General features: G+C 34.3%; 1 pseudogene across 1 annotated transcript; it reads left to right on the forward strand.

Moving 5' to 3' along the window:
* Positions 1-4,054: 4,054 nt before the first annotated feature.
* On the forward strand, positions 4,055-5,643 carry LOC125829131 (uncharacterized; annotated as a pseudogene). The gene is made up of 4 exons (XR_007443077.1): positions 4,055-4,122; positions 4,572-5,127; positions 5,337-5,472; positions 5,574-5,643. The product of XR_007443077.1 is annotated as an uncharacterized LOC125829131 (transcript).
* The last annotated feature ends 10,512 nt before the right edge of the window (positions 5,644-16,155 follow it).

Raw genomic sequence — 16,155 nt, forward strand, 5'->3', positions numbered from 1 at the left:
GAAAATTGCATTCACAATCATATTATTTGTATCAATAATTTTATAAATGACAAGTTGCGAAATGATAACAGAAACACAGAAAATCATCTTTATGATGTATCTGTAAATATCATAAAATATCTAAATAACTCGCTAGATGGATGAATCGGTCCACATATATTCTATGAATACATTTTTTAAAATTAGAGGATCCAATGATTAACACATAAAGATTCGTCACTTGTAAAAATCTTGAGGTTCTTTAATTGACGTCCATTTAACTTTTCAATGGCTAGTTTCATCATTGTTGATCCAATTGGATGACCGATTCGATCACGTTAAGACACAAAAGTATTTAAATTAGTAAACTCTTGATTTATAATAGAGTATACTTTAACTATAGTAATTTTCGGATAATATAGATCAGAAGATAAAGCTGATAATTTCTTCAAAACATTTTTTTTGTGTATGAGATATTCTTGGTAAAATAAAGATATCGACCATTCATGTTAGTTATTGTCTCAATATGATATCAACGACAAATATTTTTGAAACTCAACGACAAATATTTTTGAAACTTACTCCCTCTATCCCTAATTGCTTGTCCACTTCTGAATTGATATACCTATGAAGAAAACAATTATTGACATAGTAAGTTTACCAGTTTACCCCTATTAGTTATGAAGTAGATGAATTAAAAACTTAAGATATTCAAGAAATTCTATATTTTTCAAAGTAATTAATTGAGGGTATAATAGGTAAAAAAATTGTCATTTCGTGATTTGTCAAAACGGACAAGTAATTAGGGACCAACTAAAAAAGAAAATGTGGACAAGTAATTAGGAACAAAGGGAGTAACACTCTATTTTTTTTCAACCGAATATTTCTGAAATTAATTATGTATTAAATTTAATTGAAAAGACCTTTCATCTACCTTAGACTTGTACAAATTCTATGAACTTTTTTATTTACAACAAACTTATGTTATTCTACTTATAATGTTAATGAACTTAAATATAAATATGTAAAATGCATAGGTTAAAAATTGAACATTATATATAATAGGAAAAAAACTCAATTATGTCATTGAACTTTGAGAAAAAGTTCATCTATGTCATCCATTAAAAGTTAAGCTCATCTATGTCATTTCCGTTTGAGAAAAAGTTCATCCATGCCATTATATGTTGTAAAATCATTTTTTACACGTGATCAATTATGATTCTGTCATATCATTAATTAAATCATTTTTAAAAGAGAAAAAAACTCAATTATGTCATCGGACTTTGAGAAAAGACTCATTTATATCATCTGTTAAAAGTTTGACTCATCTATGTCATTTCAGTTAACAAATAATGACATGTATATATGAACTTTTTATCAAACGAAAATGACATAAATGAACCAAACTTTTGATGTATATAAGTTTTATCTCAAAGTTCAATTACAAAAATGAAGGATAAAAATTGGCCAAAATAAAATAAACTATGCATATAATAAAAAGAGGAGAATGATTATTTTTCAAAATTGAGAAGAAAAAAATTATACCAAAATTGAAGGGTGTAATTTACACCCACAAGCTTAACTAATTCAATTACAAATTTATAAAATAAATTGTGTATTAAAGTGAACATCCCCAATAATAAATGTATTTATGACAATATGATATTTATTAATTTTGGTGGGGTGGAGCGGTAGTTTGAGGAAAGATACATCTCCTTTGGAGATAAGGGTAGGTTTTCAAAGGACACCTAGCAACCCAACCAAGAGTTACATTATCATAAGGGACATCGTGGCTAACGACTAAATGAGCCAAACAAAATATATATTGTGTTGGGACCGACAAATATCTTTAATTTGTTTTGAATGCACTTCCTGCGTCGTTCATAGTCTCATATTTTGTGTAAGAATTTAATATCTTAGACGTTTATGACAATTAATTTATATGAATTTAAGGACACTATATTTGGAAAATGAAGTAATAAATTAAAGGCCAAAAAGAGGTCAACATGAATAAAACTAACTATGAATTTCATAAAGTAAGCTTAATCGCCGGCAAAAATATGCTCAATTTATACTTGGGCAAACGGCACCACCAACTTCAAATTTCTTAATCGCAGGCAAAAAATTAATGTTGTGGCAATATATTTTATTGCAGGTCAGGCATTGCGGGCTAAGACACTTTTACGAAGAGTCCGGCTCCAAAACGGATATTTTTTAAACGCTATGGACCAAAAAGGATCCTTTTACTCCCTTCGTTCACTTTTACTTATCACTTATTTCTAAAATATATTTTCATTTTTATTTGTGCCTATTGACATATCTAGAAAAGACAATAATTTTTTTCATATTTTCCCCTCAACATTAAATACTTATTTTTCAAGACATTATTTAATAGGAGATAGTTTGGTAAAATACTTATATCAATAATTATTTTATTAATGGTGTGTCAAGTTAAAGTGTGACAAGTAAAAGTAAACGAATGGAGTAATAACACAAACCAAAGAGACACTTCGCTAATTTATGGGTGAACTGTGAAAAAAAAAGTTATCTTATGTTAGTTCACCCCAAAAACTCAAAAAAAAAATTCATAAAAACTGTAAAAGAAATGAGCGAACTACGATTCCTTTTATTATAGATTTGTTATTGTGCAAATTAATTGTCTTGATCTCTGTTTGGAAGAATTTGAATTAGTCTCATATGTGCTTGACTTTGCCACCCATGTGAGGTATGAGTATGACAACATAACAACAACATAAAACATTCAATTTGAAGTGGAAACAATATAAAAATGTTTGAAATCCCGTTGTCCTAATAAAGAAAAAAAGATATCTGCTGTTTATTTTGTACTCGTTGATTTAACATTTGGAATTTGACTCTACAAACTAACTACTTCTAAGAAACGTATTGATCCTTTCATGTCAAGTACAATCCTACTGAAATAAGAGTATGTCAATTTTAATTTAAAAAATAATAATAATAGTAATAAAACAATGATAAATTGATTTGAAACCCCAAAACTAATCTTCTACATATTTCTTCCAATCAATAATAACTACTACTTCCCAATTGAAGAGCCAGATTTCTATAATGAGTTCAAAATATAAACAAATAAATACACGAAAAGATCATTAAGAATTTAATATCTATTATATATCTATAGAAAAATAATTTTAATCATATATAAATAATATATTTTTTCGTCGAAAGGAGTTCGAATGAATCGTCCTGTATGCTCCAACCATACTCCCTCCATTTCGAATTTATTTTTTAGTCAGTTGAAATAAAAATATTAGTTTTCTTTTTTAATAACCTATTAATTTAAACTTGTACGTTCAAGTCTACAAAATTAAAGTATTATACACAATTTTTAATTTAAAAGTGTAAGATTGAAATTTATTTATTTTACTTTTTTTTTAAAAGTGGAGCAGAAAAAGTGTCGGTGGAGATTCATGAAAAACAAGCAAATAATGTTATAATAGGCAGAATCTCACTTTCTCGGCTGCTGCAGTGTGCTGTCAAATCCATAATCAAATGGTAACAAATACTGGACAAGTCTCTTTCCTCATAACAAAACAATCATATACTCCCTCCGTCCCTATTTACTTGTCCATATTTCCTTTTTTGGTTGTCTCTATTTAGTTGTCCATTTTGACAAATCAAGAAAGGACAACAAATTTTTTTCTATTATACCCTTATTTACACTTCTTGAAAATTGTAAAAGTGTATGTTGTTTCCCTCCAATTTATTTCACTTGAATTCAAATAAGTGATTGTAATTTTGAAGTGAAAAGTTGTCAAGGGTAAAATTGTAACTTCACTGTGCTAATCATTGTTGCCTTAATCTGTGTGCCATTTCTAAAGTGGACAACTAAAAAGGGACGGAGAGAGTATAAATTTATAAACGGTAAAGAAAAACAACAATTGAAACATAAAAAAATGAGTGTAGTAGTAGTTTGGATGTTAATTCCCACAGAAATTAAACAGCCTCGTGCGTTTAGCCTTACTTGTCGCATTCTCTCTCATATAATTCAATTTGAATATTAAGCTCTGACAATGGGCACTACTCATTTTATTAAATGATATATACGTGCACTCCTCTTAATTCACATCTCCAATATCACACTCTTTGGATCTGTCTCTAAAGGTAAAATCTTGATTTTCTCCACTTACTTTACTTATTTCAATTTACATATTTTGACTAAGCTTAGACCAAGATAGTAGATGGATTGATTTTTCCAGTCAAGTATAGTTGATAATCACATTTTTGAATATGAATTTGAATAGATTCTCATTTTTTAATGGGTTATAACTTGATAAAGTTCCTTTTTGACGTATGAATGATTTGTTTATTTCAAATTGTGAAACTTTTGGGTCAAAGACGCGTAGGTATCACCAAAATACAAAATATGAACAATTTCATTTGAAATAGTAGAATTGAGCAATTCATGATATATAGCTGCTTACTTAATCAATTGGAGTTGTTAATTTTACAGAATTTTAGGTGCATTTTGTGTGTCTTATGAAAATAGGGTGAAGAAAATGGATAATTCTGTTCAGTAAACTGAAGGGGGGGTTTGATAAATTTTCTTTCAGATCAGTATCCGGGGCAGATTGCAGAGTGGAGTACTCATGGATCATACACCCTGTGATTTTGTGATTGATCTTGAGATGTGCAACAACACCATTGAAGAAGCAGCAACTACTAATCCTATTTCCATTGATAAAATAGGCAAGAGATTTTTCAACAATTTCTGTGATGACGAACAACTTGTTAGACCTGAAAATGGGTTCTGTATGATTAGCAATGTAAAGGATGACCATGAGCTCACTCCCGAGAATGTGAAGGCCAAGGGATTAGTGGCTGAAAATGGCGTAGAGAAGAAAAATGTGAATGATAAGCGTAAATCCGGTAGTGCTAAAAAGCCTCCTAGACCTCCAAGAGGATTATCTTTGGATGCTGCTGATCAGAAGCTTATTAAAGAGATCGCTGAACTCGCAATGATCAAACGTGTACGGATTGAGAGAATCAAGGCTTTGAAGAAAATGAAAGCAGCAAAAGCATCTTCAAATTCTTCATCATCATCATCCACGAGCAGTGTCCTTGCCTTTCTCTTCACTGTCCTCTTCTTTCTCGTGCTGTGTTTTCAAGGTAATGATTTGACATTGCTTGTATCTTTCATATGTCAATTTTGTGAGTGTAATTGTTTTAGAATCCTGCTGGGTAGAGTTAATTGCATCCGACATCATGTAAGCAACATCCTAGACATAATCTCCATCTCCTCATAATTAGTAGCGATCAGATTTGTTTCCAACGAACAAATTATCTGATGATTTGGGACATTGCCAAATTGTTTGCAGGGATGTCCTCTGGAAGTTCAGCTGTGATTTCTCATGATTCCCCTGAACCGAGTGGATCAAGATCGAATAGCTTTATTATTCAACAATACTATGATCTATCCGCCAGAACTGCTGCTAAAAGTGCCGGGTCACCCAAGTAAGTGCTATATTGTTTTGTCTATAATATGTTGTAGTACATTTTAATCTATTGATGATGATTGTATAGTGCTAAGTTTTGATTCAATTTGTATTTTGCAGTTTAGTTGTGCAGGTTTCTGGATCAGATCCCCTAGGGACAGCCCGAAAAGTGCTGCGACTTGAAGTGTAGTGTGATTGGGGTGAATTTTAGATTATGCAAATATGAATAGGAACTGCCAACATGTCTATGATTTTGTGCAAGCTCTCTGAAGGAACTGTGAGACCTTGACGAAACATAAGATCTGCAACATTTGTATACCTTGTACAGTGATATATGCTATTTGGTGAGAGAAGTAATTGTTTCTGCAGCATGCTAATTGATATATTGAGTGATAGTTTTATTGAGGAACTACATTTGTGACAAAATAATAACTGTTTTTACTCTATAGGTAGGATATATAGTTCACTGAACAGTCATAGTTTTGCGGGTCTTCTTCTCTTGAATGGAGAGAAGAGGAGGTAAAAAGAGCCTTTTAAGCGCTACTAAAGCCTTTACATTATGCAGAGTGACTGAGATTGGTTGCCTAATTGCGTCTTTTATTTCTTCTTGTCAGTTGGAATTTGGTACTCACTGTAATGTTGTTGAAGTTGATAAGGAAATTTATTACTATGTGTTTGGAGTGTGTACAATTTTTTTATGATAAAATTTTTATTGCGGGCTTGGCAACTAATTTCAGTGATGTGTAATGTGTTTGAAAAGACAAAAGCGCAAACTGGATCTTTCTCAGAGACCCGCGTAACCAGCTAGATATCCCTGTTTTGAATTTCTTGATGCATTCACCCCGGAAATTGCGGCCAGATAGTAATCTTCATTTGTTATCAACAGTACAGAATATGCCTTCTTTTATTCTTATCATTTCATAATATCATCTTCAATCCACTTCTATTTTACTTTCTTTTCTCTATATTTGGAGAATAAAGTAGAGAATGGACACTCCAACTCCCCCTCTATATTAGTTTCTATTCTTCATACTTAGAGAGTTGAATTGAAAAACTATTATTCACACTCTCTATTTCACTTTTTCAATATTTTATTATTATTTATATTATTTTCTTATAACATATTATTTTACATATAATGTCATTAATTAAATATCTAATATTCATAATTCTTTTTAAATGTAATACTCCCTCCGTTTAAAAAAGAATGGTCTCATTTCATTTTTAATCTATTTAAAAAAGAATAACTCCTTTCCTTTTTTGGCAACACTTTAACTTCAACTTTCCACCTGACATGTTTAAGGCCACAAGTTTAAAGGGCATTTTGGTACATTTCACATAACATTAATTTAGAACCACAAAATTTAAAAGTCTTCTTTCTTTTCTTAAACTATGTTCCAAGTCAAACTAGGACATTCTTTTTTAAATGGAGGGAGTATAATATTTTTTTAAAAAACGTTATTTAACATATACTATTTTCATCCCGAATTAATAGTATTTTTTTTTTCTAATTTTCATTAATAATATAATTTGATTTTATTAGTAATTTTCACTATAAAGAATACACAAAGTTAAAATGATAAGATGAACTCGGGAGACAAAATGGAGGGATAGAACAAGGAATGTGAGGAACGTGTTCATTCTAGGGTAAAAACTTAGGATGTTTCGCATATAGGATAGAAATATACCTACATGCCTCATTTGGTTAATAGACAAGATGATAGCTTAATGCTCCATGGTTGGATCATGCCTATCCCCGCTCAACGATGTAGTTAGTTTGTCAATGGTGGTAAGCGATTAGAGGTCGGGAGACCATGATTGTAAATTCAACCTTATGAATCAGTAACTTGATAACCTTTCGAATGCTGGAGTAGGATTTATTATGCTCTAAATCGGCGTATGTTGTAACCCTGGAATTTCTCTCAAATTGTGAATTGTTTGCAACTGAATCATTTGTCAATTAGTTAGTAATTTTAATTGTCTTAAAAATAGTAGTTTAAACAAATTCTTACAACTCCATGTCACACAAGTAAATTTATTTTAGTTACAACAAAGTGATTATTTTTCAAGTTAAAGTCCTTTGGATTTGATAATTCGGCTCGAAAGAGTTATTGTATTATTTGATTGACCACGTACACTTGCGTGTGCTATTGGGAGCAACTTCCAGTAGTTGTATTAGTCATTGTCACACATAATTTATGTGCCAAATAAGAGGTTTAACTGATCTGCTAGACTTTCTGGTGGCACTTGGTGGGATGTCAGATGTGTACTACTGACACATGATTCTGAGATGCACTATGAAGTTTAGCAAAAGTCTGCACTGATGGAGCATGATCATGTGGAAAGACATTAGCAACATTTTCTACATGTTGAACAATGGCAGGATCTTTGTGATGTTCATATGAAGCAAATTCTATTGTAATCTCATATACAATAGTAAGTCTTTTACTCCTGATAACCACTCATGGTGTGAGTTCAAAATCTTCTATATGTGAATAAGATATTGAAGGCTCGTGATTTTCAGCTTCACCAAGGCTTGAAGATTGAAATGGAAATTCAGTCTCATGGAAAGTCACATCCCTGCTAACAAAGATAACATTGGACTCAACATCAAACAATTTGTACCCTTTTTGACTAACAACATAACCCATAAGCACTCTTTTCTTAGCATTTGGTGCAAACTTGTCATCCTTTCTCAGGAGTGTAGCAAATGTAAGGCAACCTATCACTCTGAGGTGAGCTAAAGAAGGTTGAATGTTGTACAACATCTCATATGGTGACTTATTTCCCCGAACAGACATAGGTACTTTATTGATGATATAGGTTTCAACTTCGATACAGTCTCCCCAAAATCTATTAGGCAAATGACCTTGAATTTTGACAGCTCTTATTGTTTCAAATAAGTTTCTGTGTTTTCTTTTCACAACTTTATTTTGTTGTGGAGTGTGTGGATATGATCTTTCATGAATGATGTCATACCATACAAACAGATCATGACAGTTAGAGTTCAGAAACTCCCCTTCATTATACATTTTCTAAATTGATTCTTTATCTTTATCAAAAAAATATTTCAGAACAACTATTACATCAGACTTTAAAGCAATTAAGAAAGTCCAGGTCCATCTAGATTTGTCATACACTAAAGTGAGAAAATATACCATTCCATTATGAGTATTCACCTTATATGGGCCCAATACATCCATATGCACTAAATCAAACATGATCTGTTGTAGTGTGACTTATAGGGATTTGAATTCTAGTCTATCTAGCTTGAGGACATATGATACATTGATCAATAGTAAAGCTACTACAAGTATTAAAATCTTTTATTTTTGTAACCCCCGGAATCTAGTAGACTAAACTAGGGCTAAGTGTGAGGGCAAGAATCAAGGAAGAAGGGCAAGAGCCAGGGGAGAGAGCTAGAGCAGCCCAACTTTTCCTATGCACTGCCCACCTTAGCACGAGAGCCTTCACAGCTAGTGGTGGCCACCACGGCTCGTGGTACCACTCATGGTGGTGAGGCAGTGGCCTCCTCAAGGCTGCCCAAAACAACCTCCTCTTCACGAGCCACTTCACGGCTCGTGGTAATGACCACGACTCCTGGGAGGCTCGTGGAGTAGCCTTAGGTTTTTGGGGCTAGGGGGGAACTTACCTAGCTACTGGTCCATGGACCACGAAGAGGACCACGGCTCGTGGAGCCTCACGTGGTCTTGGGCAGTGCACTGTAAGTTTGGGGCTTAAATGGTCTTTTCCAATTTTAATCAAACTAAAGCTATGTCATTTTGCCTAAGTCTAGGACCTCTATATAAGTCATTTTAACTCTAAAACTCACCCATTCAAGTCATATTTTCCAAAACCCAAAAGAAATCCCCAAAAGTTCTTCTCTCAAATAATTCTCTCTCTAGAAACTCGAAGAATAAGAAGGAGATTCAAGTTAGGGTTCAAGAGCAAGTTTTCATACATCAATTTCTTTGGGCTTTGATAATAAGGTATGGTAGTTTTTATCCATGGATTCCTTTCATCCATGTAGTTCCCTCAAAATCTCCAAATTCAAAAAGGTAGAAATTCCCAAGTGTTAGGGTTTTCTTCAATTACCATGGGTTCCTTTCAAACTTTATTTAAATGATTTAACTGAGTTTTATTAAGCATGAATTGATGATTTCCTATGGTTTTTATGTTGTTTACCCATGAACCCATGTAATTCCAATATTTCTCAATTTTGATGATATGATGTGAGTCTTGTTGATGAAAGAGGAATTTTATGAATTTATGCATGAAGTGATAGAATCACATGAATTATAATGAAATCCATGTCTAATGTTGAATTCTAGATGCGGTGATTGAAAGTAGGCTTTGAACCTTGAAAGGGAAAAGTATGAGATTATGCATGTCTTTATGAAATCTATATAAATGCTTTAAGGATGGTTTGAGAGTAAAGTATCAATGATTATGATGTTGTTGTTGTGTTGTTGAAAGGACATTCTCATAAATACATAATTAACATGATGTGAAAGGTTTTCTCACATAATGAAGATTCTAAGGTTGAAAGGCTTTCTCACCTAATTGAATCTAAGATTAAAGTGATCATGGACGGTGAAAGTTTTACTCATGCATGGTCTAAGGAGCTATCCTAATGAACTAAGTTGGGTTGGTTGTCCAAGGGACATCTTTCCATGAGGCATGATCGAGTTAAGTCAAAACTTAATAACTACTCCGTGGGATTTATGCTTAGCACCGAGTGGATATTGTAGTGAGATGGAAGCCCTCACGTTAGTAGAGGCCAGGTTTCTAGAAGCAATCTCTTGAGATGGAATCCCTCACGTCAGTAGAGGTCGGGTTTTTAGTAACAATCTCCTTATCCCATAAAATACGTGCCCCCGTAGGATGTTTAGCTAGTGGATCCACTTAAGCTATGAAATCATGGTTCTACCTTAGGCAAGCTTAGGCAAGTAGTACAACATTTTCAGTGTGGGAGACACAGGGTGTTCATGTTACAGCTCACATGGTCTCAATGTCGGTTAAGACTAATTCCCACAACAAGATCAATAATGAACTAAGGCTACTTAAAGAAGTATGGCACATTAGTTCAAAGGTTTTAAATATGATGCTAGCTTGCATTGACTATGATGTTATGACTTAAGTTTTCCAAATTTCTCTCATATGATGTTTTAGCTTGTTAAATTGCATGTCATGAAATGAAATACCCCCTTTAGCATGTTTTAATGTTTTGGTGCATGACTATCATACTTGGTGCATTTTTGTACTAACGCATAATCTTGCCTATATTTTTTCCAAATGTAGGGTCGGACAGTCAGGGTGGACAATTTTGTGGCTAGAGCTTGTGTTTGATTGTTTCCCAAGCTTGGTGAGTCCTTATGGTTCGAGGAAGGATTTACTATGTTTAATTCCTTTCATGTATTTTCACTTTTGAACATTATGTATGGGCTAGACCCAATTGCATTCGATCGTAATAGATGGCTATGATGAGACAAAGTGTCTAGACTTCAGCTTTTCTTTATAAAAACTTTTTAGACTTGAAATGTTGTTTTACTCTTATTGTTCTTATGTTATGGGACTAAGTGTCTTGTATGGAGTCCTTCGGGATTCTATACACCATGTTACATCTAGGGGGTACCCCTGGGTCGTGACAATTTTTCTAGCATCTGAGGTTGCACTAATCGAGGATACACGACAGAAGGAATTGTTCTATTTCCAAACTTCACCTTCAAAAAGCGTAGATTTTTTTCTCGAATCATGTGTTTTTCTCCTCATAAGACAGAGAAATTAATAAATATAGAATAAACAAAAAAAACAAATCGCACCATCTCTGTAATAGGTAAATGCCTCTTTTTCTCTTGAAGTTATTAGAACTACTCGTAATAAGATGTTGACTACAATTGAAGAAGTCTTATCAATATAATTTCCATTTATCCTTGATCTAAGCATATGTAAAAATTCATTCTTGAATTCTTTTCATAGGAACATGCCCTAGTCTCTTGTGCCGAACTTCTAGGACTTCATTCCCTTTTTTGATTGCAGACATTGTTTTAACCATGTCTTGTTGTGGCTTTGTTTTCCAGTCCATCACATATAATCCATCCTCTACTCTACCAGTCCTCTTGACCTTCCAGACTAGAGTTCCTGAAACACACAGTATGTAGGAAAAAAGGAAATACTAGTTCAATTCTTTTGTGAGTTTTCTCACAGACAAAAGATTAAACTTAAATGTTGGTACACATAATATATGTGTTATCATTTCACTTTCATGTAGATGAACACCTCCAATATGTGAAATTGTAGCAAAAATCTCCCGTAGGTAGCTGCACTTTCCCTAACCTACCCATCATATTCTAAGAATGCAAGTAATTGAGATTATGTATCACGTGATCAGAGGCCCCAGTATCTATAATACATTTCACATGAGAATAAGAATTACCTACCATATTAACACTTCTATGATAATCCATGATGGTGTTCCTGTTCAGTACATTGAAAATCTGGTTTAGTTGTTCTGGTGTAGTATTATTTATCATTTTTAATAGCTGCTCATATGAGACTTGCTTTCCAATCTGATGAGGGTTGAAGTGTACCTTCCTCTCCATGTGTTCCTGTGCATCTGTGAATACATACATTATCACCAACGACTGCATTCACCTTTTTCTTCCCCTTGAAGTTATCTAGATTGCCAATGAGTAAAAAACAATCATCCTTTCACACGGCCAGTTGCATGACAATGATCACACTTCTTTAGCTTATTACAGTCTTGTCACGACCCAGGGGTACACCCTACATATAACATGGCGTACTTGACCCCGAAGGAATCTCATACAATCCCTTAGCATATCATAACACACGATAATAGAACAATAAGAGTAAAAGCGCATTTAAGTCTTAAAAAGTTTCATTAAAAACAAAGCGGAAGTCTAGACTTGTCTCAATTAGCCATCTATTACAATGGAAGTATCAAATAGGGTCACAGCCCTTACAATAAAATCCGAAAAGTATAATACAATGAAATAAAGGAACTACAAGATAGGACTCGTCCTCGGATCCATGAGGACTCACCACAAGAAAGGAGAATAGTCGAATCCAAGCTTGTATCAAAGGAAGATCACCTCAAAAACCGAAACCTACACTTTGTGGAAAATTGTAGAGAAATATGGGTTAGTACAAAAATGCACTAAGTATGGTAGTCATGCATAAAAACCTTGAAACATGCTAAAAAGGACATTTTAGTTGAAAAGCATGCACTTTACCATGTTTAAGAGTCATCATGAAGATTAGTATGAAATCATAAGTCATAAGCATATTCAACCAATAGGTCATCGTATTGTCTTAGAAGCATACCATAAATACCCTCAAAGCATCCTTGTGCCATGCATGAATAAGATCTCATAATCCTATCCACACTAAGGAAAGCTTGTTGAGTAACTATAGTTCATAACTCATATTCTTGTTCATACTATCATAAAAGGTAGATTTGCCTTAACCGACATAGACCATGTGAGCTTAACATGAATCCGGTGTCTACCCCACACCGAAAAGGGGTTGTCCTACTTGCCTAAGGTAGAACTATACTCTTAGCTTAGGTGGATCCACTAGCTAAAGACCTATGTGGGCACATAGTTTATGGGATAATGATATTGCTTCTAGAAACCCATAGTCAACTAAGGTAGAAGGTTTCCATCTCATGAGATACATACATTTAGAAACCCGGACTCAACTAGTGTAAAAGGAACCCATTTGGAAAGCCGGACTCAACTAGTTTAGATGAAGCCGGACTCAACTATCGTATAAGCTTTCATCTCATATTCATATCCACTCGGTGCTAAGCTATTTAGTCTTGACTTAAGTTCACTATTATGGAAGAATGTCTTGACACTCAATCCAACACAACTCATACTAAAGCTCATAGATTCATTAGGTGAGACTAGTCTTCCAACCTTAGAATCACTACATGTGACAAACCTTTCACATCATATTATAATCAACCAAAAGTGTGTACATGAGAATAATCATCCAATCAACACGACAATTAGATCATAATCATACTCACTTTATCCTTAAAGTGATCTAAATGCATATACTTACATCTCATAATCATGAATAATTCATATACTTTTCCCTTCAAGGATCATATATCATATTCCATCAACATATCTAGAATTACTACATTAGACATGGAGGATAACAATACATAATTCAAGTAATTCTATTACTATTTGCATAATTCTATCATATTCTGCTTGCATTAATCAACAAATCCACTTTTAGATCCAAATTAGGGAAATAGGGGAATTCATGGATTCTTGGGGAATTCGACATAAAAACAGTAAATAATCATTTATTTGATCATAATATAAAGCAATTAAACCATTAGAATCATTTTTGAAGTGAATCCATGACTTGGAGTAAAACCCTAGTTTTTGGGGGAAGTTACAAGATTTGAAATTGAGTTTGGAGGGACTCCATGGATGAAAGACTACGATACCTTAATGAAGAATTACCATGAAATTGAGGAGAAAAGATGGATCCTTCAACCCTAGCTTCACCCTTCTTCTTCTTCTTCCTTGGAGTTCTAGAGAGAATATTTTGGAGAGGGTTTTGGTTTGTGATTTGGGGATTTAGGAATTATGAGAAAGAAGACTTAATTTGGTGACTTAAAATCTTTATATAGGTGTCTAAAATAGGCTTAAAACGACATCACTTAACCATTAATTAAAAAGGAAATCCCAAAATACCCCTAAGTGAAACCCCCAAAAAAGTTTCCGGGTGTGACCCACGACCCCCTCACCTACGGACTGTGGATGAACCCACGACCCATGCTGGTGAATCGCGGGTCGGGGTTCTGGGTTGGTTTTGGCTGGCTTGACCCATGACTCCCATCTACAAGGCGTGGCTTGACCCATGAGGCGTGGGTGCCCTCCGTGGGTCACTTCCAGGCAGCCTTCTTGAGGCTTTTCCTCAAGGACCTAGGGTTGGTCCTTAGGGTTTAGACCTTGACGTTCTATCACTAAAACATGAATTTTTAGGGTACGGGGAGGTACTTTCTAGGCTCTAACCCTAACGTCAAGCCCTAGCTTAGCCTACTAGTTTCCGGAATGTTACAATATCTCCCCCTTGGGAACATTCTTTCTCGAATTATGATCTAGATACCTTACGGAATTGAAGACTCAAGACTAGCAGCCCATCATGCATGAAACATAAAATTAATGCACAATTCAAAGGAGGAAACATCAACTCCATCTCAAAACATTATCAATGCAACACAAGGGAGTAGGAACTACATCTAACAACCCAAATATGCATAAATTCAATATTTCTTATATTCAATGGAGGAACTACCTTCTCTAACTAAAATAATGCTCAACACAACATCATGGAGCCAATATGCCAATACTCTCAAAAGCATACTAAAGCATGTTCATCAACCTATCTCATGAAGTCAAAATAGACAATTCATACTAAATGCACAACAACATGAGAAACATAATTCATGAAAACTCATATTTTCCTTAAACATGAATTTCATAATGAACATACATAACATAAGGAAATCATGGAAAAGTTCATATAATGCACATGACTCCCAAAACACTAAAACTCAAGAGGAACTAATTACCTCAAACTTGAATAGGAGTAGAAGGAAAGCGATGAGGATATCGGGACTTCATACCGACCTCGGCCTCCCAAGTAGCACCCTCAACTAAATGATTTCTCCATAAAACCTTCACAGAAGCTACTTCCTTGTTTCTCAATCTCTTGACTTGCTGATCTAGGATATCTACCGGAACCTCTTCATAGGAAAGACTTTCGTCAACTCCCAACCCTTATAGGGGAATAATGGATGTCGGATCTCCAATACACTTTTTAAGCATAGAAACATGGAATACTGGATGAACCGGGGCCAACTCATTTGGCAAATCCAACTCATAGGCAACTTTCCCAATACGCTTCAAGATTTGATATGGGCCTACATACCGGAGACTAAGTTTCCCTTTCTTGCCAAACCTCATCACACCCTTCATGGGTGAGATTTTCAAATAAACCCAATCATTAACTTCAAATTCTAATTCCCTTCTTCTCACATCAGCATAAGACTTTTGTCTACTTTGAGCCGTTCTCAACCTCTCTCTAATGAGCCTAACCTTCTCAATAGCTTCGTAAACCGATTCGGGATCCATAAGAGCATTTTCACCTACCTCAAACCAACCAATCGGAGACCTACATCTTCTACCATACAAGGTCTCAAAGGGAGCCATACCAATACTAGAATGATAACTATTATTGTAGGCAAACTCTATCAATGGTAAATGGTCATCCCAATTACCTTTAAAATCTATCACGCATTCCCTCAACATGTCCTCTAAGGTCTGAATGCTACGTTCCGCTTGACCATCTGTTTGGGGATGAAAAGTCGTACTAAGCTTGACCTTAGTACCAAGCCCTTTTTGGAATGACTTTCATAAGTGTGAAGTAAATTGAGTACCCCAATCCGAAATGATGGATAAAGGAACTCTATGTAACTTCACTATCTCCCTTATATACAAATTGGCATAGTCTTCCACCGAATGAGAAACCTTGATGGGAATAAAGTAGGCTGATTTTGTCATCCTATCTATAATGACCCAAATAGAATCATGTTGCCTTCGGGTACGAGGCAAACCCACAATAAAATCCATATTCACCTTTTCCCACTTCC

This window comes from Solanum verrucosum, unplaced genomic scaffold (genome assembly GCF_900185275.1).
Source record: "Solanum verrucosum unplaced genomic scaffold, falcon-dt-bn FXZP01000007.1, whole genome shotgun sequence".
NCBI classification, from domain to species: domain Eukaryota; kingdom Viridiplantae; phylum Streptophyta; class Magnoliopsida; order Solanales; family Solanaceae; genus Solanum; species Solanum verrucosum.